The following is a 22744-nucleotide window of genomic DNA, read 5'->3' as shown; positions in this document are numbered from 1 at the left end:
CATAGCCCTCTCCACAGACCCTCTCACAACAGGCAGCTTACTCTTCAAAGCCACAACAGGGAGTCTTTCTGTATGGAATCTCTGGCCTCAGGGAGAGTCTAAGCCCTCTTTTAAAGGGCTCCCAACTAACCTTTCTTTTAATTGATGAAGTCAACTGGTAGAGATTATACATTTGCCGTATAATCTAATCTAATCATGGGAATGACATCCATCACCTTTGTCATATTCTTGTGGTTAGAAGCAAGTCCCAGGTCCTGCCCACACTTGGGCAGGGTGGAGGGGGAAGGGAGGAGATTATGCAAGGCATGGAGACCAGGAGATGGGAATCATGGGTAGGGGGTGCCATCCTAGGACACCCCCTGTGTCATCACAGGCACTCGGTGAATGGGTTAAGTTTATAGGTGAGCTGCTCAAGCCTATTTAAAACAAAGTGTTACGTATCTAAAATGCCATTATTGTGCAGTTTTCCTTGGGTTTAGAATGGGATCAGAGGGTGAATAGTTCAGGAAAAATGATTCTTCCCGTCTCATTGGAACAGGGTTTTCTCATCCATCAGCCCCACATCACCCCCAGCCCTTTGGTGATAGGCCACATCTCTAACTCCCACAGACCTAGAGGGGCCCAGCCCTCTCACACTGCCCTAGACGTCTTGCTGACACATCCACACAGGCTCAGCCTTGTTTCCAACCTCCCTGGGTGTCAGATAACCTTTTTCCTGTGCATCCCCCGTCAAAACTATCCCGCTAGCTAAGGCTGGACTCACTAGATAATTAGACTGAAAGCATCAGGTGTGGAGACTAACTTTCACGGGCTCTTGCTGTTTTCTGATATCAGAGAGATGTTGAGTGTTGCTGTGTTTCTCTTGAAAATCTAAAATATCTTGTGGCACCCCTGTGAGTTCACCCTGTAGGGTGTCTCTTTGCAGAGTTTGGGAACTGTAGCTCTGCCCTGTGCAGGGTTTTACCTGCATTGAGCATTTACTTTGTAAGGTCCAGTGTTCAGGGCTAAGGAGGCAAGTGGAGGAAGAAATACGCCAACAACTGGCTTGAACACCAAGCAGACATGCTGTGGGAAGACAGAAGAAGGCGTGCTTATTCCCCGGTTGATGGGGAAGGTGGCATTTTGCCTTAAGACAAAACAAATATCAGCCATGGCATGATGCTTCCTGATAAAATGTCCTTATAATTTGCTTGAAGCAGAGCTGAAATCCTTAATAGACCATCAGTGAGGCCTTGGTAATCTGTTGATTTATTGTAGAGCATATGCTTCTTACTTTAGTGGTTAGTTGTTTAATTATCTTCATTAGACACACTAAGGTGTGTTTTTAAAGTGAGCTTGAAGAGAAGACATGTAATTGTAGTCAGAGATTATCCCAGTTCAGCACTTACCCTTGAGCTGTCTAAGAGTCCCCCGTGGTGCTGGCAGGGCATGGCGCCATGTTGAACAAAGCCGGGGTGCAGGGCAGTAGAGAGATCAAGAGCTTAGGTGGAAGGAATGGCCTTGGAAAGGACCGAGGCTGCCTCGGCTTCCAGCCAGGGTGATGATGTTTCTATAGCACTCTAGGGTGAGGGCTGTTCGGGGACGTGACTCACCCGAGAGCACAGGATGATTCAGTCTCCCAACACATTGGTAACCAGTTCGCCCTGGAGTCCTGTGTGGGCAGCTCTGCCATAGACAAAATTTTAAAACAATATTATGCACCATTTAAGTATAGTACGCGTGAGGGAAGAGCAGTGCATACCCACTAAACATAGGAATGATAAATATACTATCCAGAGTGGTCCTCTGGAGAGTCAGATAAGATAGTGTGGAGGGTGCCAAGCTATAATAAACCAAAAACCAACTTTTTTTTTTTTTTTGGTTTATTATAGCTAAAGTTTTTTTTTTTTTTATAGTCAATTATATTAAAAACCCAACAAAAAAAAAATAGTCAATTATATTAGCAATGTTTATTTCTTAAAGAAGCTGGGTGGTGGATATGAGGTGGCTGATTACGTTGTTCTTTCTAGCTTTGTGTCCTCAATATTTTTAAGTTTTTGATGGGAAGAGTATTATTTAATGAATTTATGAGAAATAAAGTTTTATGTTTGTGCTTGTTGGTTTGTTTTAAGGAAAACTAGCAAGTGAGCAGGTATATGCTATAGGGCTGTCTATCGTTACAGAGTTTTGGTGGCAGCTGAGCTAAAAGAAAGCCCACTGGGCAGGTGGTGGAGACTCTGTGCCCAAACCAGGCTGTACCGTGGTGTCTGCCTTCCCCCAGGCGCAGTGACCTCTGAGAGCCATGTTTCTTCATCAGTAAAATGGGGGATGGTGGTGCCAGCTTCCCTGAAAAACTGCACAGATTAAAGAAGATAGCATCTGCCCAAGCCTGGCACTTACTGACCACAAAGTAAACATCAGTTCAGCCTGGTTCTAAAAATGTGATGGCTTTTGGGCACTTCAAAGAATGCAAGGGGAAAGTTAGGAAATATAGGAAGATATTAATCTTATTTATTATATCTATTATCCTGTTAAAAAGCCACACTGCTGTTGAGTCAATTCCAACTCATAGTAACCCTGTAGGGTTTCCAAGGCTGTAAATCTTTATGGAAGCAGACTGCCACAGAGCCGCTGGTAGTTTCAAACTGCCGACCTTTTGGTTAGCAGTCAAACACTTTAACCACCATGCCACCAGGGCTCTTTTATCCTATTACAGAACATATTTATATTTATGGAAATGGCTTCATTCTGTAATTAGAACAAAAAAAAGCAATAAGTAGAATTGTTTCAATTTTAATTCTTTAATTTTTCCAACCCCAAAATCATCTGAGATATTTGGTAACGCTGCATTATGCCTGAAACAAATTGAACCATGAAACTACTGGCCTGTGAAATGATTAAACGAATTGAAAATGTGTGTAAACAACCGGATTAAAAATAACGTAAGAGTCCAAGTAGAAGCCCATTAACAAAAGAAATAGTGTTTAATTTTATTTATGGCATATTTTGGTGTTTTCCTTTTTTCTCTCCCTTTTTTTAAATGTGTCTCTATAATTGATAGATACACAAAGTGATTGAATAACAGAATTTCAGCCTAAAAGGGAACCTGGGATTTTTTAGTTTTTTAAATTTTTTTTTAAATGAAACTGTATTCTCCTTTGGTTCATGAGTGTTTATTTGATGGAAAGTGCATGTTTGATGATCCTGGGTTCCTGGCACGTGACCCTAGTGGGTCCTTTATAAATGCTGTGACCAGCCTGTCTTACTCAGGAAAAAATACTATGGGAGCTATAAAAATAGATCTTGTGGGATCAAGATTATTGATGGTCTTAAGGACAAAACAAAATCTGTCAATAATCTTTACACTTGTGGTTTACAGCATCTCTGATCTTCCTTTAGCCGTGTTCAAGATCCAGTCATCTCCTTGACACAGGCCATCATATTCCATAGTTAGAAGAGGTCTTTTTACACATAGTGCTTACAGATGGGGAATAAGACACCGAGAGGCTGAGGGCTTTCCCACGTTTCTCAGTCAGCCAGGTTTTCATGTGAGGGTAGTTGGGATGGGGGCTTTTAGAAAGAGGTCTGTAACTGTGAGGGATCTCCAAGTAATTCTGAACTTGCATAGCCCACAGGAAGGGGATACAAGGAAAGGCCATGGTACCTGGGGGTAGAAGGTGCTGAGTCTGCCCATCTGGAGCTCTTCTGATGTGGGCCCTCATGGGCCTGCAGATTGCCTGCCTGCTGCCAGCACACACACCCTAAAGGAAAATGTGTTTGTTGGTATATGCGGTCCTCATACATAGTCCCACCATTCAGAAGCGAGGACAAGGCACAGACAGATGGGAGAGGGGCAGAGGAAACCCCTGGCTGCTACCCATTCTTATCTCCTAGTCCTTCTTTCCCAAATGTGAGTAGACCACCAAGGATTACCTAGCCCTTCTTTCTAAATGTGAAGAAACCATCAAGGATCATCAGATATTTGAAGAAAACCAATAGTATAATAGAAAGAAGCCAAGATAAAAAACTGACCCATAAACAGATAATACAAGATAACAGAAGAACATTCTAATTAAAATCTTTAGAGAGATTTCAGAAGGTTTTGCAGCCATACACAAGAAACGTTAATAGGAAAAAGAAATGATTAGAGTACAAAAAGGAGTTATTAGCAATTAAAATGATTGTTAAAATAATAAAAATATTTTAATTAAAAATGATGAATCATACAATAGGGAAAGGTGGATAGTAATAGTAACTGCTAACATTTTCAACTTTTCAGACACTATTTTAACTGTTTTACATATAAATTTGTTTAATCCTGTTAAGAACCCTATGAGATAGGTACTGTTATCACCATTTACAGACAAGGAAACTGAGGCACAGAGTTTGGGAAATTCTCAAGGACACACAGTTTCAAGATAGCAAAACTGGTATTTAACCTAGATTGTTTGGCTCCAAAGTCCATACTCCAGTGTGTTGAAGACCAAAATTGTATTGTAATAAATAAATAATAAAATCCATTTAGAACACAACTTCTCTAGGAAAAAACCCTCTCGTTTTTATCAGGTTCTGCAACACATTACTGGCCCATATGTGCTGAGTCAATATTTGCTGAATGAATGAATAAAATAAGACTATAAAGGATAAATACCATACTGTTCACAGAAGTTACCTCTGAGAAGGAGACCAAGATTAGAGTGTGAAAGGGAAATTCACTTTTTAATCTCTATATGCCTATTTTTTTTGAATTACTACAAAGAGATATATTACTTTAGCAATTTCAAGGGGAAAATTTCAATGACAAACTTTTTCTCTTATCCATTAATTTATCAAAAGTTCAGTGTTAGTCTACAGTATTTATATATTTATCAGGTATAGAATTCCACAATAGGTAAAATGGACATGAAAGCAATTTTCAAAAGTTAAAACCACTGAACAAATCTTAAGAATCGTTGATACCAAGTCATCATATCCTTATTTAATAGAATCTGTTTTTATTTGTTCTAAACAACCCCCTCTACACCATGATATATGGGAGACAGCTTTGTGGTCAGAAGATCCTGTCCTTTTCGCCATTTGACCTTGACCAAGGTAATTGATGTCCATTAACACCCAGTTTCTCAATTTGTAAAATCTGGATAAAAATATCTCATGGCAGAAACATCACAAAAAACCAAAAGCACAATATATGAAACAATGTTTTTCTAAATACAGGACATCAGATAACAAAGGACAGTGATCCCTGAGAGATGGGAAGCAAACAATTTGAGTTCTACAAACACCCCAGCTTACCACCTTCAGACTGGGAGCCCAGGGAGACCCAGGCAACTAACAGTTCGCAGAAGAGAGAGCTGAACAGAGAGAAAACCCCAAAGAGCTACAGAGGGCTACCTCTAGTAATCAACAGAATACTGATCAATTCATGCATGTGAAGAAGCTTCCTGAGGTCAGGGAAAGAACCATCTAAAAGGATTAGAGGAAACACAGCCCCTGATTATGACATAGAGCTGGGAACAGTGCAGATGCCAAGCTAGACTGGAAAAACTCGTAATTCACAGGACTTTGGGAAGAAGTCTCAGGAAGGTCTTCCCCGGTAATAGGGAATAATAAGTATTATAATTGTTGCCAATAAGCTGTACACCTGGAAAATCTCAATTGACAAAAGTTGAGTGGTAGCTGCGTTTACAACAACATTAAAAAAGAATAGCTGCTGAGGCTGTTTTGTACAATCAAAAACCTCATGGGGTTTGGTTCCTTGCTTTGGAGGTTTAGAGTCATGTTTTCATGGGACATCCCAGTTAATTGGCCTAATAACATGTTTACTGCTTCTGTTCTACCTACTAGTTTGTTGTGTGGTATCTTGGCTCTTAAAAACTTGCAAGCAGACATCCATGGCACAATTGGTCTCTATTCACCTAGAGCAACAGGGGACAAGGAGAGTCAGGAATAGGAGGATATGCAATGTGTGGCTATTTGTCACCATGAACAACTCCCTCTGTCATGAGACTAGAAGAGCTAGATGGTGCCTGGCTACCATTACTGAACATTTTAATCAAAGATTCTATAGAAGAATCCTGACCTAAAGGGAGAAAATGTAGAACAGAATTTCAGATTCTCATGGATTTCAGATTTCCTGGAGCCATGAAGTTTGGATGAACCCCTGAAATTATTGCCCTTAGATAATCTTTAAATGTTAAACCAAAAATATCCCCTGAAGTCATCTTAAAACCAAACAATAGTTCAGCTTAACTAGTAAAAAATGTCTGCTTTGACCATTATGCTTTTTTAAGAACTGTCTATATGGGATCAACTTGTTTACATCTCCTTTTATAATTTAGATGCCTTTTATTTGTTTTTCATGCCTAATTACTCTGGCTGAGATTTCCAATACAATGTTGAATAAAAAAACCCAAAATGTTGAATAGCAGTGGTGAAATCAGGCATCTTTGTCCTGTTCCTGATCTTAGGAAGAAAGCTTTCAGTCTTTCACCATTGAATATGATGTTAGCTGTGAGTTTTTCGTAAATGCACTTTATCGTGCTGTGAAATTGTTCTCCTATCCTTAGTTTGTTGAGTGTTTTTATCATGAAGATGTGTCAAATAGATTTTTTTTTAATGCCTTTTCCATATCAGTTGAAATGGGTATGTGATTTTTTTTTCACTCCGTTCTACTACTATGGTGTATTATGTTGATTGATTTTCTTACGTTGAACTACCCTTGCATTCCTGGGATAAATCCCACTTGGTTATGGTGTGTAGTCCTTTTAGTATGCTGTTGAATTTGGTTTGTGAGCTTTTTTTGAGAATTTTTGCACCTGTATTCACAAGGGATATTGGTCTTTTTTTTTTCCTCTTGTGGTGTCTTTTTCTGGCTTAAGTATCAGGGTAATGCTGATAAATAAAAACAAAATACTTATGTTTTTTGGAAGGTTTGAGAAAGATTAGTGTTAATTCTTCTTCATCTGTTTGGTAGAATTCACCAGTGAAGTCATCTGGTCCTAGAATTTTCTTTGTTGAGAAATTTTTGATTACTGCTTCAGTCTTTTTACTTGTTATAAGTCGGTTGATATTTTCTGTTTCTTCTTGAGTCGATTTAAGTAATTTGTGTGTTTTTAGGAATTTGTCCATTTCACCTAAATTTTCAAATTTGTTGGCCCATACAACTATTCATAGTATTTTCTTATAATCTTTTTTTTTTTTCCCTGACAGATAGTAATGTCTCCACATTCATTTCTGATTTTAGTCATTTGGGTCTTCTCTCTTTTTTTTTTTTTGTCATTCTAGCTAAAGGTTTGTCAATTTTATTGATCTTATCAAAGAACCAACTTTTGGTTTCATTGATTATTGTTTTTCTGTTCTCTATTTCATTGATCTGTGCTCTAATCTTCATTATTTCCTTCCTTGGATTAATTTGCTTTTTTTTCCCCCTAGTTCCTTAAGATATAAACTTAGGTTATTGATTTGAGATCATTTTTCCTTTTTAATGTAGGTGTTTACAGTTATAAATTTCCTTCTGAGCACTGCCCTTTTTTTGCATCCTAGAAATTTTAATATGTTGTGCTTCATTTTCATTCATCTCTAAATATTTTCTAATTCCCCTTGTGATTTCTTCTTGGACCCACTGGTTGTTTAAGAATGTGCTGTTTAATTTTAACGTATTTGTGAATTTTCCAGTTTTCCTTTTCTTATTGATTTCTGGTTTCATTCCACTGTGGTTAGAGAAGATACTTGGTATGATTTTTTTTTTAATCCTTTAAAATTTATTGAGACTTGTTTTGTGACCTAGCATATGATCTATCCTGGAGAATGATTCCTGTGCACTCAGAAGAATGCTTCTTCTGCTGTTGTTGGATGGAGTGTTCTATATATGTCTCTTAGTTCTAGTTGGTTTTACCACTGATTTTTGACAAAGGTGCAAAGACAATACAGTAGAGAAAGGATAGTCTTTCAACAAATGGTGTGGAACAATTGAATATTCATATTGAAAAAATGAACACAGACCCAGACCCCACACTATATACAAAAAAAAATTGATTCTAAATGGATCATGGGCCTAAATATAAAACCTGAAACTATAAATCTTCTAGGAAAAAAAAAAGGATAAATTCCTTGTGACCTTGGGTTAGGCAAAGATTTCTTAGATACGACTTCTAAAACATGAACCATAAAAGAACAAATTGGTAAGTAGGACTTCAGAACTTAAAATTTTTGCTCTTTAAAATCTTGTCATCTGTATAATGAGAAACTCTGAGCGTGTTCTTCCCTTTTGGTTTTCTATCTCTAGCTCTTTGCACATGTCATTATAATACTTTGTCTTTTCAAGCTCCCCTGTGAAATCTTCTGTTCAGATCTTTTACTTCATCATTCCTTCCTTTTTCTTTAACTGCTCAACGTTCATGAGCAAGTTTCAAAGTCTCCTCTGACATCCATCTTGGCCTTTTCTTTCTTTCCTGTCTTTTCAGTGACCTCTTGCTTTCTTCATGGATGATGTCCTTGATGTCATTTTGTCTGGTCTTCGGTTACTAGTGTTTAATGTGTCAAATGTATTCTTGAGATGGTCTCTGAATTCAGGTGGGATATACGCAAGGTCATATTTTGGCTCTTGTAGACTTGCTTTGATTTTCTTCGCATTCAGCTTGAACTTGCATATGAGCAATTGATGGTCTGTTCCACCGTCGGCCCCTGGCCTTGTTCTGACTGATGATATCGAGCTTTTCCATCATCTCTTTCCACAGATGTAGTCAATTTGATTCCTGTGTGTTCCATCTGGCAAGGCCCATGTGTATAGTCACCGTTTACGTTGGTGAAAGAAGGTATTTGCAATGAAGAAGTCGTTGGTCTTGCAAAACTCTATCATTCGATCTCCAGTATTGTTTCTGTCACCAAGGCCATATTTTCCAACTACTAATCCTTCTTCTTTGTTTCCAACTTTCACATTCCAATCGCCAGTAGTTATTAATGCATCTTGATTGCATGTTCGATCAATTTCAGACTGTAGCAGCTGATAAAAATCTTCTATTTCTTCATCTTTGGCCTTAGGGGTTGGTGCATAAATTTGAATAATAGTGGTATTAACTGGTCTTCCTTGTAGGCGTATGGATATTATCCTATCACTGACAGCGTTGTACTTTAGGATAGACCTTGAAATGTTCTTTTTGATGATGAATGCAACACCATTCCTCTTCAAGTTGTCATTCCCAGCATAGTAGACTATATGATTGTCTGATTCAGAATGGCCAATACCAGTCCATTGCAGCTCACTAATGCCCAGGATATCGATGTTTATGTGTTCCATTTCATTTTTGATGATTTCCAATTTTCCTAGATTCATACTTCATACATTCCGGGTTCCAATTATTAATGAATGTTTGCAGCTGTTCCTTCTCATTTTGAGATGTGCCACATCAGCAGATGAAGGTCCCAAAAGCTTTACTCCATCCATGTCATTAAGATCGACTCTACTTTGAGGAGGCAGCTCTTCCCCAGTCATCTTTTGAGTGCCTTCCAACCTGGGGGCACATCTTCCAAAACTATATCAGACGATGTTCCACTCTATTCATAAGGGTTTCACTGGCTAATGCTTTTCAGAAGCAGACTACTGGGTCTTTTTCCTTAGTCTCTTAGTCTGGAAGCTCAGCTGAAATCTGTCCTCCATGGGTGACCCTACTGATACCTGAATACAGGTGCCATAGCTTCCAGCATCACAGCAACACGCAAGCCCCCACAGTATGACAGACTGACAGACGCAATATTATTAATATCACACGCAAGCAAAATTTTGCTGAAGATCATTCAAAAACGGCTACAACAGTATATCAACAGGGAATTGCCAGAAATTCAGGGTGATTTCAGAAGAGGATGTGGAGCCAGGGATATCATTGCTGGTGTCAGATGGATCCTGGTTGAAAGCAGAGAATACCAGAAGAATGTTTACCCGTGTTTTATTGACTATGCAAAGGCATTCAACTATGTGGATCGTAACAAATTATGGATAACACGGCGAAGAATGGGAATTCCAGAACACTTAATTGTGCTCATGAGGAACCTTTACATAGATCAAGAGGCAGTTGTTCGAACAGAACAAGGGGATACTGATTAGTTTAAAGTCAGGAAAGGTGTGCGTCAGGGTTGTATCTTTTCATCATACCTATTAAATCTATATGCTGAGCAAATAATCCAAGAAGCTGGACTATATAAAGAAGAATGGGGCATCAGGATTGGAGGAAGACTCATTAACCACCTGCATTATATGGATGACAGAACCTTGCTTGCTGAAAGTGAAGAGCACTTGAAGCACTTACTAATGAAGATCAGAGACACAGCCTTCAGTGTGAATTGTACCTCAACATAAAGAAAACAAAAATCCTCACAACTGGACCAATAAGCAACATCATGATAAATGGAAAAGATTGAAGTTTTCAAGGATTTCATTTTATTTGGATCTGCAATCAACAGCCATGGAAGCAGCAATTGAGAAATCAAACGATGCATTGCATTGGGTAAATATACTGCAAAGGATCGCTTTAAAGTGTTGAAAAGCAAAGATGTCACCCTGAAGACTAAGGTGCACCTGACCCAAGCCATGGTATTTTCTGTCACATCATGTACATGTGAAAGCTGGACAATGAATAAGGAAGACCGAAGAAGAATCGACGCCTTTGAATTGTGGTGTTGGTGAAGAATATCGAATATACCATGGACTGCCAAAAGAATGATCAAATCTGTCTTGGAAGAAGTACAACCAGAATGCCCCTTAGAAGCAAGGATGGCAAGACTGCATCTTACATACTTTGGACATGTTGTCAGGAGGGATCAGTCCCTGGAGAAGGACACCATGCTCGGCAAAGTACAGGGTCAGCGGAAAAGAGTAAAACCCTCAACGAGGTGGATTGACACAGTGGCTACAACAGTGAGCTCAAGCGTAACAACAATTGTAAGGATGGTGCAGGACTGGGCAGTGTTTTGTTCTGTTGTGCATGGGGTCATTATGAGTCAGAACCGACTCGGTGGCACCTAACGAGAGCAACAACATATAATGAGAAAACTAAAGAAAATCAGGAGACTCTGCTAGAAAACTGCCCCAGGGACCTCTGGGATAGAGAGATCGCACATCAGAATTTAGCTTCCCCCACCTTACCCCCAACTCATACCCCTTTTTTCCACTGAGCAGGAGCAAACAAGTCCGGAAAAATCATAGTATCCTGAAATCAAAAACACTGTTTTTTAGGAAAAGCTACAGAGAGTTATAAGTCCCTTGAATGCCAGGAAATATGGAAATTGAAGGAATTGGAAAGAACAGTGACTTTGGATCCAAGGAGCCCTGGGCTTATATCCTAAGACTTATTAGTTGTAGGGCCTTGATCATGTGACCCAACCTTTGTGCATGTCAGTTACTGCACCTGTAAAATGGAAAGCACTATGAGAATTAGACATAATGAATGCAAAGCACCCAACATGTGCCAGCACAGAGTGGCCTTCAGTTAACTGTGTTGCTTTTATTCAGTTATGCTGAGCTGTTGTTATGTCACTTGATTTTCCTGAGACCCTCACCAGTATAAGAAAAGATTCTGCGAATGTGAAAACTAAATGGATGTGTATGGTGTTTTTTTTTTTTTTCTTTTTTGTTTTCTGTCTGATTTTACTAGAAGAGAAGGTCTAGAATGTAACTTTTTAGAGGGGATTAAAAATTCCTGTGCAGAATGGAAAAATTTCAAGAAGGAAGCCAGGAAAACAAATATCCTGAAGAGGCTTAGAGTCAAGAGGTGAGGGTGGAAGAATTTGACATGGGGAAAAGGAAGAATGCAGAGCTACTGGTGTTTATGACAGAAAGATTTTTCCGTAGAGAGGAAATCCGGACTTTTGGGGGTGAGAGCAGGGGGAACTGCGTACTAGGCTTTAGAACAAGAAGAAAAATCATAGACAAGTCAATGGAAACCTGCTATTGACCACAAGGAGCTGTGATGTGTGGGGGTGGGAACCAGAGGATGTACCGCCAAGCAGGAAGGATGTTGTCGCTTTGGCATGTATTTCCAAGATGCGAAAGCAAATCTGCCAACGTTCATCAGGCCAGTCAGCCACCCTGGACTTCTCCTGATTCTTGTGAAAATGAGGTGTGACAGAAAAAAATAGTTACAATACCCTGTGAGTGTTCACAGCCTTCCCCCTCTCCCTGGAGTATTCTTCCTAGACCAGCCCGGTTTCTAGGCTTGTTAGAACAGAATAATTAGGGGTGAGTTGAGGGTGGAGAGGAACTGAGAGAAGCTACAGCAGGTTTGATTGCCTTACACTGGGAAATGAAGATAAAAAGGAAGAGATCTGGAAATGGAGGAGGAAGGACAGGAAAGCCCAGAACCTGGGAGGGCCCAATTGAGGGAGAGTTTAGAGAGGTGGACGGACGATATCACAGCTCAGCTTATAGGAGATAACTTGAGTTGCTTCTCCAGTGATGTTGAAGCGCTGGGTAAGAGAGAGAAGACCTGGTGATTCATGTTGGAGGTCAAGACTTTGTAACAAGAAAGGAAGGGAAAAGAAATGGCTGCATGGAGTCAAAGAACACGATTTTGGTTTCTAAACTGAGGCTGAAAATATCAAAATATACCAACCAATAGAACCTATCTCAAATACTAACAAGAATGGCCTTGACAGGAAATTGGCCAATATAATAAAGAAAAATTTAAATTAGGACTTAAGGGAGAAAACAAAAAAAAACATACAAAACCTTTAGACTAGGTAGAATTATAAGCAGCAAATGTGACATATTTAGTTGAGGAGGTATCCATAAGTTACAGAAGAACATAGAATGTTGAAATTTAGGAACTTTCATAGCCTGAGATATCTCTGGGTTGTTCACATATAAAGAGTGAAGGTCATCCAATGAACTTGAAATGTGATATAACAGTAAGTTCACAGGTGGGCCTGCCCGAGGATTGGGAGAACAGCCAGAACCTATGCCTTTTCTATTTTCCCACCCAGTTATCGTCAGCATTTGGCTTTCATCTTGGTCGGAGATGATTGTCACAGCTCCAGGGACCATATCCTCACACGCATGTCCAAATGCAAGGGGGAAAAAGGAGCAGCTTCTCCTCAGAGTCTCTTTATGTGAGGGAGGAAAACCTTGCCCAGAAGTCTCCCAGCTGAGTTCTCCTCAAGCCTCACTGGCCAGGAGTTGATGACTAGTCCATGCCCTAACTTCTGGGGAGACAAAGAAAACACCTGGCACTTTCATACTTCTGTAGCGAAAGATGGGCTTGTATAGCAAGGAAGAAGTAGACACGGGGCGGGGGAGGGAGGGAATGCACTGGGCCAGCAATAGCAGGTAATGTACCTTGTTCTGATAGATGAGAATTTGCAAGAAGCTCTGTGTCAGGAAAATGCATACCCAATAGGAACCTGAAGATGGGAACATGGTGGGGGTGGAAAACATTTGCATGACACTAAAAGGAGAGAAAAACAGAAAACAGAAGTGATGCCTTAGGGAGATAACATGAGAGACATAACGGAGATTCAGGAGGATGTCCACTTGGCAGAGTATTCTACCATGAACAGGCACTCCTCCCTCCTGGGTTGATTCTGCAACACTAAACCCTGATTCACCTGACATAGAAAGACTGAGCTTGCCCATTGCCCCAGTTGCGTCCTCCCCAAACTTCAGCCCCACCGCTGTCCCAGCAGCAGAAGCAAATAACAAGTGCTACAGAGGCAGCCCCAGCCAGAACCTTAGGGAGGAGAGTTCAAGAGACTGTCAGTGAAGAGAGCTTTCAAAAACAAGAACGGAAGCCCTAATTCTTCACTTCCACGCCTTGAAGCTTCTCTTCCCCTAGCTTCCCAGCATGTAACCGGCTCTACCCCAACCCTTTACCACTCCCTCTTCTAGTCCCTTAGCTAGTACAATGGCTCTGTCTCCAGAACTGTCCACTTTCCCCGTGGCCAGCACTCACCCCTACGTACACATGGACTACTGCCAGCCACAGTGGCAGCCTCCCATCTGCTGTCCCAGCTTCCACTTTCCACTTCTACTTTCTTCCACACGGCAACCAGAGTGAATGGAGGAACAGAAGAAAGGCAGCAGGCAGGTGGGCAAGCTTCAAAGTTGGAAGTGAATCAAGGAACTGCTGGAGTTAACAGAGAGTCCTTTCCAGTGACTTCAAACTCAAAAAGAATTTGTGTGAAAGGTGAACACGAGGGCCGTAATACTGCAAAGCTTTGGGCCAACCTAAAGATCCAAGAAGCCCAGGACCCACTTCTGGGCTCTGCCCCACTCAGAAGAGTAATTAATGAACCAGATGAAGGAACTAAAAAGGCCTTGACAGGCTTTAGTGATGAAGGTCAAAGAGAACAAATTAAAATTTAACTAGGATAAACTGAAGGTCTTGCATTTTTTTTTAAAATCAATCACATTTCACCAAATGTGGGTGAAGTTTGCACAGCTTGACTGATGTAAATAATGTCAATAGGCTATACACAAGAAAAAAGGCTGAATTGGCAACTGCTGTCGTTGTGTGACTTCGAGGCAATTCCAACTCATAGCAACCCTATAGGACACAGTAGAACCACCCCCACAGGGTTTCCCAGGTGCTAATCTTTACAGGAGAGGAGCCCTGGTGGTGTGGTGGTTATTTGTTTGGCTGCTAATCGAAAGGCCGGTGGTTCAAGCCCACCAGCTGCTCCTCGGGAGAAAGACGTGGCAGTCTGCTTCTGTAAAAGATTTACAGCCATTAGGGGGAGAGTAATTGGGAGTGCGTAGCAAGGTGTGTATGGGTTTTTGTGTGAGAGACTGATGATTTGTAAACTTTCACTTAAAGCACAATAAAGATTATTAAAAAAAAAAAAAAAAAAAAGATTGACAGCCCTGTAAACCCTATGGGACAGTTCTACTCTGTCCTGTAGGGTTGCTATGAGTCGGAATCGACTCAACAGCAACAGGTTTTTGATCTTTACAAGAGTAGATCACCAGGTCTTTCCTCCCACGGAGCAGCCGGTAGGTTCAAACCACCAACCTTTAGGTTAGCAGCCAAGTGCTTAACCATCGTGCTATCTGGGCTCCCTTGGCAAATGCTAGGTTACATATGGTTTTGCAACAATGACAACTGAAAAGGGGGGGAGGGTGCTGCAGGTGCTGATGCTAATTAGACATAAGCAGTTACCTCACAGTTCTACCCTGTCCTACTGTCCTATAGGGTTGCTATGAGTTGAATCAACTCAGCGGCAACAGGTTGGTTTTTGGTTTAGTCACCTCACGGGATTAGTTCTCTCGGTTTGAGGGCTTAGTGCCATGGTCTCATGTGACAATCCAGTCAACTAACATAACACAATACTTAAAGTTTATGTTCTACCTCTCAGTATGGTAAGTAGTGTCTGGGGTCTTAACAGCTTATGAGCAGCCATCTGAGAGAGTTATTTCTTTTGCTCCAGGCACTTAGAGAACTATTGGTCTCTAAGTGCCTGGAGCAAAAGAAAAGAAGGAAAACCAAAAATCAGAGATGGAACCTGACTACAGAACTAATTATCTCCATGAACCACTGCCTCCTGTACCTTGAGACCAAAAGAACTAGATGGTGCCTGGCTGCCACTACTGAACGTTCTGATCAGGGACACGATAGATGGATCCTGCTAGAAAGGGGGAAAATGTGGAATAGAACTTCAAATTCTAAAGAATCTAGATTTACTGGACCTATTGAGGCTAGAGGAATCCCTGAGACTATGGCCCTGAGTTAATCTTCAAACCCTGAATTGAAACTACCCCCTGAAGTCACCTTTAAACTAAGTAACAGTTTAGCTCAAAAAAATATTGTCACTCTTGAGTATTGCATTCTTTTTTTAAAAAAATTATATAAGACCAAATGGTCGACAGCTGTTTTAAAACATAGATGAGGAGGTTTGGGGTAGGAAGTTTAAGTAAAGGGGAGTGAAACAAGTAGAACAGAAATAACAAGAATGTTAACACAATGTGAAGAATGTAACCAATGTCATTGATCATTGTGTCTAGGAACCATGATGAATGGGAGCAGGTTTTGCTGTGTATATTTTCATCAAGAATAAAATATTAATTTTTAAAAATTCAAATTAAAAAATGACAAAAGTATAGGATCAGAAAAGTCTGACCAAAAACCAAGTTCATGTGAAAAAAAGCAGGCCTTTCTGCTTGGCTGCAAGTTCACATGAGGCAAGAGGGAGACTGCCAAAAAAGCTTATGTAAGAAGAGCCTGCAGTAACAGAGTAGTGTCCAGGACAAAGGGGTACAACCCAAGGCCTCCTGGGCCCTGGCCACCTCTCCTGCTCAAGGTCTTTCTCTGAATTTCTCAGCCACCTTCCTTTCTTTGGCATCACACTCTCCTGCTCAGAAACCGTCTCTCACTGACTGCTCAGAGGGCACTCCATTAGCACTTGACTCAAGTGCTTTCTTCACCAGCCTTCCCTGACCCCCTGACCCTGGGTCCCTTCAGCCCCAAGTAGAGTCAGCTGCTGTTCCCTGAACTCCCCCCTAGCACTTGAAGGCTCCACTGTCCTATGCATCTCTCTCTGCTGGACTCTAAGCTCTACTTAGAAGGGTTTTGGGGGATTCCTGGTGTGTACAGAGTGCCTCGTACAAATAGTAGGTCTTTAATGACTGCTCATTGGTTTAATGAATTAATAAGTGAAAGTTCCAGCTGTATTCAGTGTTAGACTGGGAGAGTAGTGTTTCTTACCACAAATCCCCTGGGGATCTCATTAAAATGCTGATTCTGATGCAGCGGGTCTCGGGTGGGGCCTGAGACTCTGCGTTTATGACGGGCTCCCTAGTAATCCTGATAATTATGACAGGCTCCCAAGTAATCCTGATAAACGGTCCTGCATTTCTGTAAAGTCACTGAAGAATTCAGGAGTGGTCAGAATGCTCTGAAAACCATATCGTGAAGAAAAGTTGGAGAAAGTGACAGTTTTTCACCCAGAAAAGACAAGATGATTTGAGAATGGGGGAGGGTGGATTATAACTTTCCTTCAAATGCGGAGGCCCAGGCATCTTTTTCCACCTCTACTGGGCATCTCCTAGTGGCTGAGGGCAGATCGTTTTCCCCCTCCAAGGCCCAGGCTCTTGCCTTACAAAATAGAGATAGTAAGAGTATCTACCTCTGGGGTTGCCATGGGACTAGTTCACTTGGTGCGTGGCAGAGTGATAAACACGAAGTAAATGTTAGCTGCTCTCACAGTTGTTGTTTTTGCTATGACTCCAGAGAACAGACTTAGGACAACTGGCTGGAAGAAAGAGTGTGTTAGATTTGGCAAAATAAAAGAAGACCTTTCTGATCATTCAAGCTGACCAAAATGGCGGGGGCGGCGGGGGGGAGGGAGGAATTCCTTGTGAGGAGTGTCCTCCCTCTGACTGGAAATGTTTAAACAGATTTTGCTGCCTAGCTGGCAAGAGAACTGATGAAGGACAGATGATCACAGTCCCTTCTGATGCTTTTTTATGGAAGGGACATGGGTGTATGTCCCTCCCTTAAGGGAAGGCGCAAATGATCTGGGCATTTCTTCCATGGCATCTGTCACTTGGTAGCCAGCTCTCTAGTTATCTGCATAGTGTGGGTAACAGGAGGGGTTTTGTTTGCCTGCTTGTTAGGGTTACAGAAGGTGATACTGAAAACTGGAGAAAGGATCAAAATGAAATGATAAAATCCTCCCATGAAAGTACTCATAGATCAGAGTAAGCCTTGAGTATGGAATAAAGAACACCAACCTCTCCCTGTCCCACTATCCCTACCATCTTGTTTTCTGCCCTGTTGAACAATGTAGAGAGGAGACCAGTGAACTGCACAGCCATCCACCCAAATGCACAGCTCGGGAGCATCAGAAAACCAAGTTTTGTTGACTTCATCTCCTAATCATTTCTCAAATTTGTCTACTTCTCTACATTTTGACTACCTTCTTATACATTCAAGGAGCCCTGTTGGGGCAGTGGTTAAAGTGCTTGGCTGCTAACCGAAACGTCAGCAGTTTGAACCCACCAGCCGCTCTGCCTGTGAAAGATGTGGCAGTCTGCTTCTGTAAAGATTTACAGCCTTGAAAACCCTATGGGGCAGTTCTACTCTGTCTTATAGGGTCACTATGAGTTGGAATCCATTCGACAGCAGTGGGTTTACTCTCATTAATTCCTCATGAAAACTGCTGGAATGACTTCCTTACTGATCAGCTTGTATCCTCTCTGGCCACACCCCCCAATCTGTCCTCCATGATGTAGCCTAATTGTAAATCTACAGATGTCCCACCCCATACTTAATCCCTGACAATGGCCTCCTGTGCTTCTGGGTAGAGGCAATAGCCTGGTGTACAAGGCTGAATCCTGCCAACCCCTGGCTAACTCTCCACGTCCCTTCCCTCTTTCCCTCCAGCCACACTGGTCTTCTTCCTGTCTCCTGCAGTTACCATTCATCCTTCCATGCCAAGGCCTTTGCACATGCTGCTTCCTTTGCCGGGAGTGCTCTCTCCTGTCTTCTAGTTAAAGCTTATCCATCCATCATCTGATTCTATGGTCCCTACCTTCCCTTTTGCTTTACACGCTATCTCAACTCTTCACGCTGCAGGGAGCCTAACATATTATAGGGGCCTGATGAATATTTGCTAAATGTTTTCTCTCTGAAGGTGATTTGAGGGTTGTGTCAGTTGGTGTCTCAAGGGGAATCTCTTCCAGGAGGTCTGAAGGCATGCAGCCTCTTACTACTACTGGGATCAGCAGCACTATGGAGCATCCTGCTTCTGAAGGATCACAGAATGAAACACTACCTGATCCTGCACCACCCTCAAAATCATTATTATGCTTGAGCCCGTTGTTGCCACTGTATCAATTCATCTCCTTGAGGGTCTTCCTCTTTTTCACTGACCCTTTACTTTACCAAGCATGATATTCTTCTCTGGGGACTGGTCCCACCTGTTAACATGTCCAAAGTATGTGAGACAAAGTCTCACCATCTTTGCTTCCAAGGAACATTCTGGTTGTACTTCTTCCAAGACAGACTTGTTCGTTCTTCAGTATTCTTCACCAGCACCATAAGTCAAAGGTATCAGTTCTTCTCCAGTCTTCCTTATTCATCATCCAGCTTGGTGACCTTAGATGGAACTATTTCAGTGAATTAATAGGGCCAGGAGCCAGTGTGGAGTAGTTTAGGGAGCAAAAGAATACACACAGGGGAGCATGCCAGCCCTGCCAGTGGTGGTCTGAGGAGGCTTCATGCAAGATGTGACACACACACTATGTCTTCAAAGAGCAGTAGGAATTTACAAGTGCATGTAAAGCCATGGGACCCTCAAACCAGAGACCTGCTACTAGTTCAGTGTGTGGGCATGAAGGGTGATAGCAAGAGCCAAGAGTGACATGCTGGGAGTGCCCCAGAGTGCTCTGCACAGCCTGCACAGGGGCCTCTGCACTAAGGGGCCCAGGCAAAAGGGCCATAGGGGATAGCGGAGGGCCATAGAGGACTGGGAGGGACCAGAGAGGTGGGCTCAAGGTCCAGCCCAGGCGTGTCCACCTGGTGGCCAGAAGTCCAGGTATCTCCCACACTCTCCCAGGAACTGCAAGTTCTTCACAGCACTTAGCATGGTTAGCCCGGAGTTAAATACAGTATGTGGGGGCAATGAGGTTTCCCTACCCAGTGAAAAAAAACCATTCCCTAAGGATGGAAAACAATCCCTAGAGGGCAAGAACCTGAGAACTGTTGACAGAATTCCTTTCTTGATACCTGTCATCATTAGTGGTGAGCATTGTAGCTGATGAAGGCTTTGTTTGGAAATAGTTGTCCTCTCATTGGGTTGAGACCTTTCAGCTCCGACTCACTGCATTGTTTTGTTCTATCTCCATCTCATACGTGTTTTCCTGTCTGGTCAGCTGTCACTTCCTCCCAGCCCAGGATACTCGGCCACTGAGCTGTGCCTGCAGGGGAGTTGCAAGCTTTTCTGAGGACACTGAGGAAGTCTTGGCGTTGATGCCAGTTCCACTTTGAAAGTAAAAATGCTGGCATTTTGTCCCTGAGTTTATTTTATTAACTGTATGGACATTTTACTCTTCCATGTCATTTTAATCAAGCCTACAGAAATAAGAGCATTTATCCATGTGCCTTGCCAAATACTTATCTGGCATGCTTGTTTCAAAGGGCAAGAAAAAGAAAGATACCCACAACCTGGTACAGTTGCATATTTTTTTATTCTGCACAAGCTTGTTTAGTTGACTTGCCCAACACAATTAATGGAAATACTGGTTTTCTTTCCTCTCTGGAGCCACATGAATGCTCCATGAATCAGCTAGGGCTTTCTTAGGTGACATAGAGCCACTCCACCAAAGTCTGGTCCTGTGCTCCTGCGACATTTATTCCATGTCCTCTTAACAAAATGACTTGTGGGTCGTTCTGAGTAACAGGCAAAAAAAATCCATATTTTATGACTTTGACCAGGGGATTCCCTGTTAGCAAACAGCTTATCTCTTCTGCTTTCTGCTGTTCTTGGCTTCACACTGGAAGACAGCAGTAACATTAGAGGAAGACCTGAATATTTGAAGGCATATTTAATTCAACACCTATTAGATGGATCAGCTCGTGTTTCTAAAAGCAAAGCAAGGAGGTAGTGGTGCTGTGACACACGCTGTAGATATCGTCGTGACTTTCAGTTAGAAGCTTGTGTCTGCAGTCCTGTAGCTTAAGCAGGATTGCACTGGCTGACAGCTCACCTTGAACTGTGACTGTGACCTTCTTTCCAAAAGTTGGACTAAAGAGAGCACTGATCACGTGGATAGACACCATCTTTCTAGAACTATCCAGTCTCTGATAAGTGTGTGATGAGGGCAGAGCTTCTCTCACAGCACAAAATACAGTGACATTTTTAGACTTAGATGCAGTGATGGAAGCAAATGAACTAGCTTGTTTCTGCGGTGATTTTAGGAGCTTCTAGAAGTGCATTTTACTACTCCTCCTATTTTGCATCCTCTTCCAAACCGGGCGTGTGGGTAGTACCACAACATTTTAGCTCTAGCTTGTTTCTGCGGTGATTTTAGGAGCTTCTAGAAGTGCATTTTACTACTCCTCCTATTTTGCATCCTCTTCCAAACAGGGTGTGTGGGTAGTACCACAACATTTTAGCTCTAGCTTTCTTTCTTCCTCTTTCTGAGTTCACAAACAGTAATGTTCCCCCCCCCCCCCGCCCAATAACACACAAATTTGGCAATACTGGGCTCACATAAGGAGCCAAGAACATCTTCTAAGTTCACCCATGCATCTGGTGCCTAAGAAGAGAAAGGGGGAGAGACTTACTGGTGTGACTTCCTACTGAGGAGAAGAAAAATCAGAATTTTTCTATTTCTATTAAGTGGACAAAGGGTGGCCCTGTCATATCTATAAAAACCAAAACAACAAACCCATTACTATTGAGTCAACTTCAACTCATAGTGACCCTACAGGGCAGAGTAGAACTGCCTCCACAGAGTTTCCAAGGAGTGGCTGGTGGATTCCAACTGCCGACCTTTTGGTTAGCAGCTGAGCTCTTAACCACTATAATAAATTATCATATTTCCATTATTTTGGAAAGAACCCAAAAGAGCCACTTTTTAAGGCCTTTGGAATATGGTCAGAAGCAGGGATAACCAAAACCCAAACTTGCTACCATCGAGTCGATTCCGACTCATAGCGACCCTATAGGACACAGTAGAACTGCCCCATAGAGTTTCCAAGGAGCGCCTGGCACATTTGAACTGCCGACCTCTTGGTTAGCAGCCGTAGCACTTAACCACTACGCCACCAGGGTTTCTGAAGCAGGGATAAGCCTGTGTATTTGCATGTGCCAACTCTCCCAGCCTCACTCTGGCCCAACTCCCTTCCCAACTCAGCATCCTGGGACCTCTCCTCTTCAAGGCCAAGAGGGGCATGCACGTCTGGCACTAGATGGTTAACCCATGGCTGGACCCACTGTTAATTACAGTGAAACCTGTTGTCATTGCAAAACCAAAAGCCCCTCTCAGCCTACACTGACATACCAAAGGCAACACCCCCCGTGCAGTACACACATACCCAGGAGAGACTTCGTGTGGTTAGGCTGGCCTGTAAGTGGAGTGTCCATCACGAATGATCCAATTTCTTCATCCAGGCTCTGTGTCTGATCACACCAGTGTCTTGGATTTCTTTGCTTCCAAAGACCTAGAGTACACATGTTTGTGAAAAAGCCATTCCCTCCTCACAGACAAATCTACTGTCTCCCCTCATCCAGGCCTTTCTGGGTGTGTGTATGTAGGGGAGCAGGGGGTGTAGGCCCTGTTCCTCTAAGAAAGGTTAGCCTCCTGTTAAGGACTGTAAGTAAAAAAATTCTTTAAAAAGGGAGAGGGGAGTTGGAAACCCACAGATGTGTCCCCAGAGTGTGGGTGAACTACCTCCTTGGATCTCCCAGGGACCCTCTTCACCTGCAGGACTGGGTCACCAGAGCACCTACTGTGTCTTTCTTGGAGAAAAAAGCTAGCACAACCCAGCCAACTACTCCTGGCTCTGGCTTTGCTCAAGCTTGAAGAAGCGTTGCCCAGTGTTGCAATTCTGATGACTGGCAGCCATAGAGACCGGCAGCCATAGAGACTGGCAGCCATTCTTACCTGGCTGGGGGCAAAATCCTGCTCCCGGAGGTGAAGGGTACGTAGCAATCTCTTGGGCAATGGAGGTGATAGTCTTAAAGAGCGTAGTCCGTATCACAATTAATTGACATGGTTTTTGTTAGAATACTGATTTTGGGAAACTAGACGTTAATGGAAGATATACTTTTTTTATGT

The 22744-nt window shown here is 42.2% G+C and overlaps 1 protein-coding gene and 1 long non-coding RNA gene across 5 annotated transcripts in view; one reads left to right on the top strand and one right to left on the bottom strand.

The window, feature by feature from the left end:
• Positions 1–22744, top strand: part of ANO10 (anoctamin 10) — a 230588-nt gene that overhangs the window by 191236 nt on the left and 16608 nt on the right. The gene's annotated exons all lie outside the window — the stretch shown is intronic.
• Positions 1286–22069, bottom strand: LOC126064331 (uncharacterized). 2 transcript variants are annotated; one of them, XR_007514483.1, is made up of 4 exons: positions 13917–14099; positions 13304–13412; positions 3644–3740; positions 1286–1665 (listed from the first exon to the last, which is right to left on the bottom strand). It is a non-coding gene; the product is annotated as an uncharacterized LOC126064331 (long non-coding RNA). The 2 variants fall into 2 exon arrangements; XR_007514484.1 differs by lacking the exons at positions 13304–13412; positions 13917–14099 and adding an exon at positions 22002–22069.

Source organism: Elephas maximus, chromosome 20 (genome assembly GCF_024166365.1).
Source record: "Elephas maximus indicus isolate mEleMax1 chromosome 20, mEleMax1 primary haplotype, whole genome shotgun sequence".
Taxonomy (NCBI): domain Eukaryota; kingdom Metazoa; phylum Chordata; class Mammalia; order Proboscidea; family Elephantidae; genus Elephas; species Elephas maximus.
The sequence above is the reverse complement of the archived record's forward strand: the minus strand, read 5'-3'. Positions and strand labels throughout refer to the sequence as shown.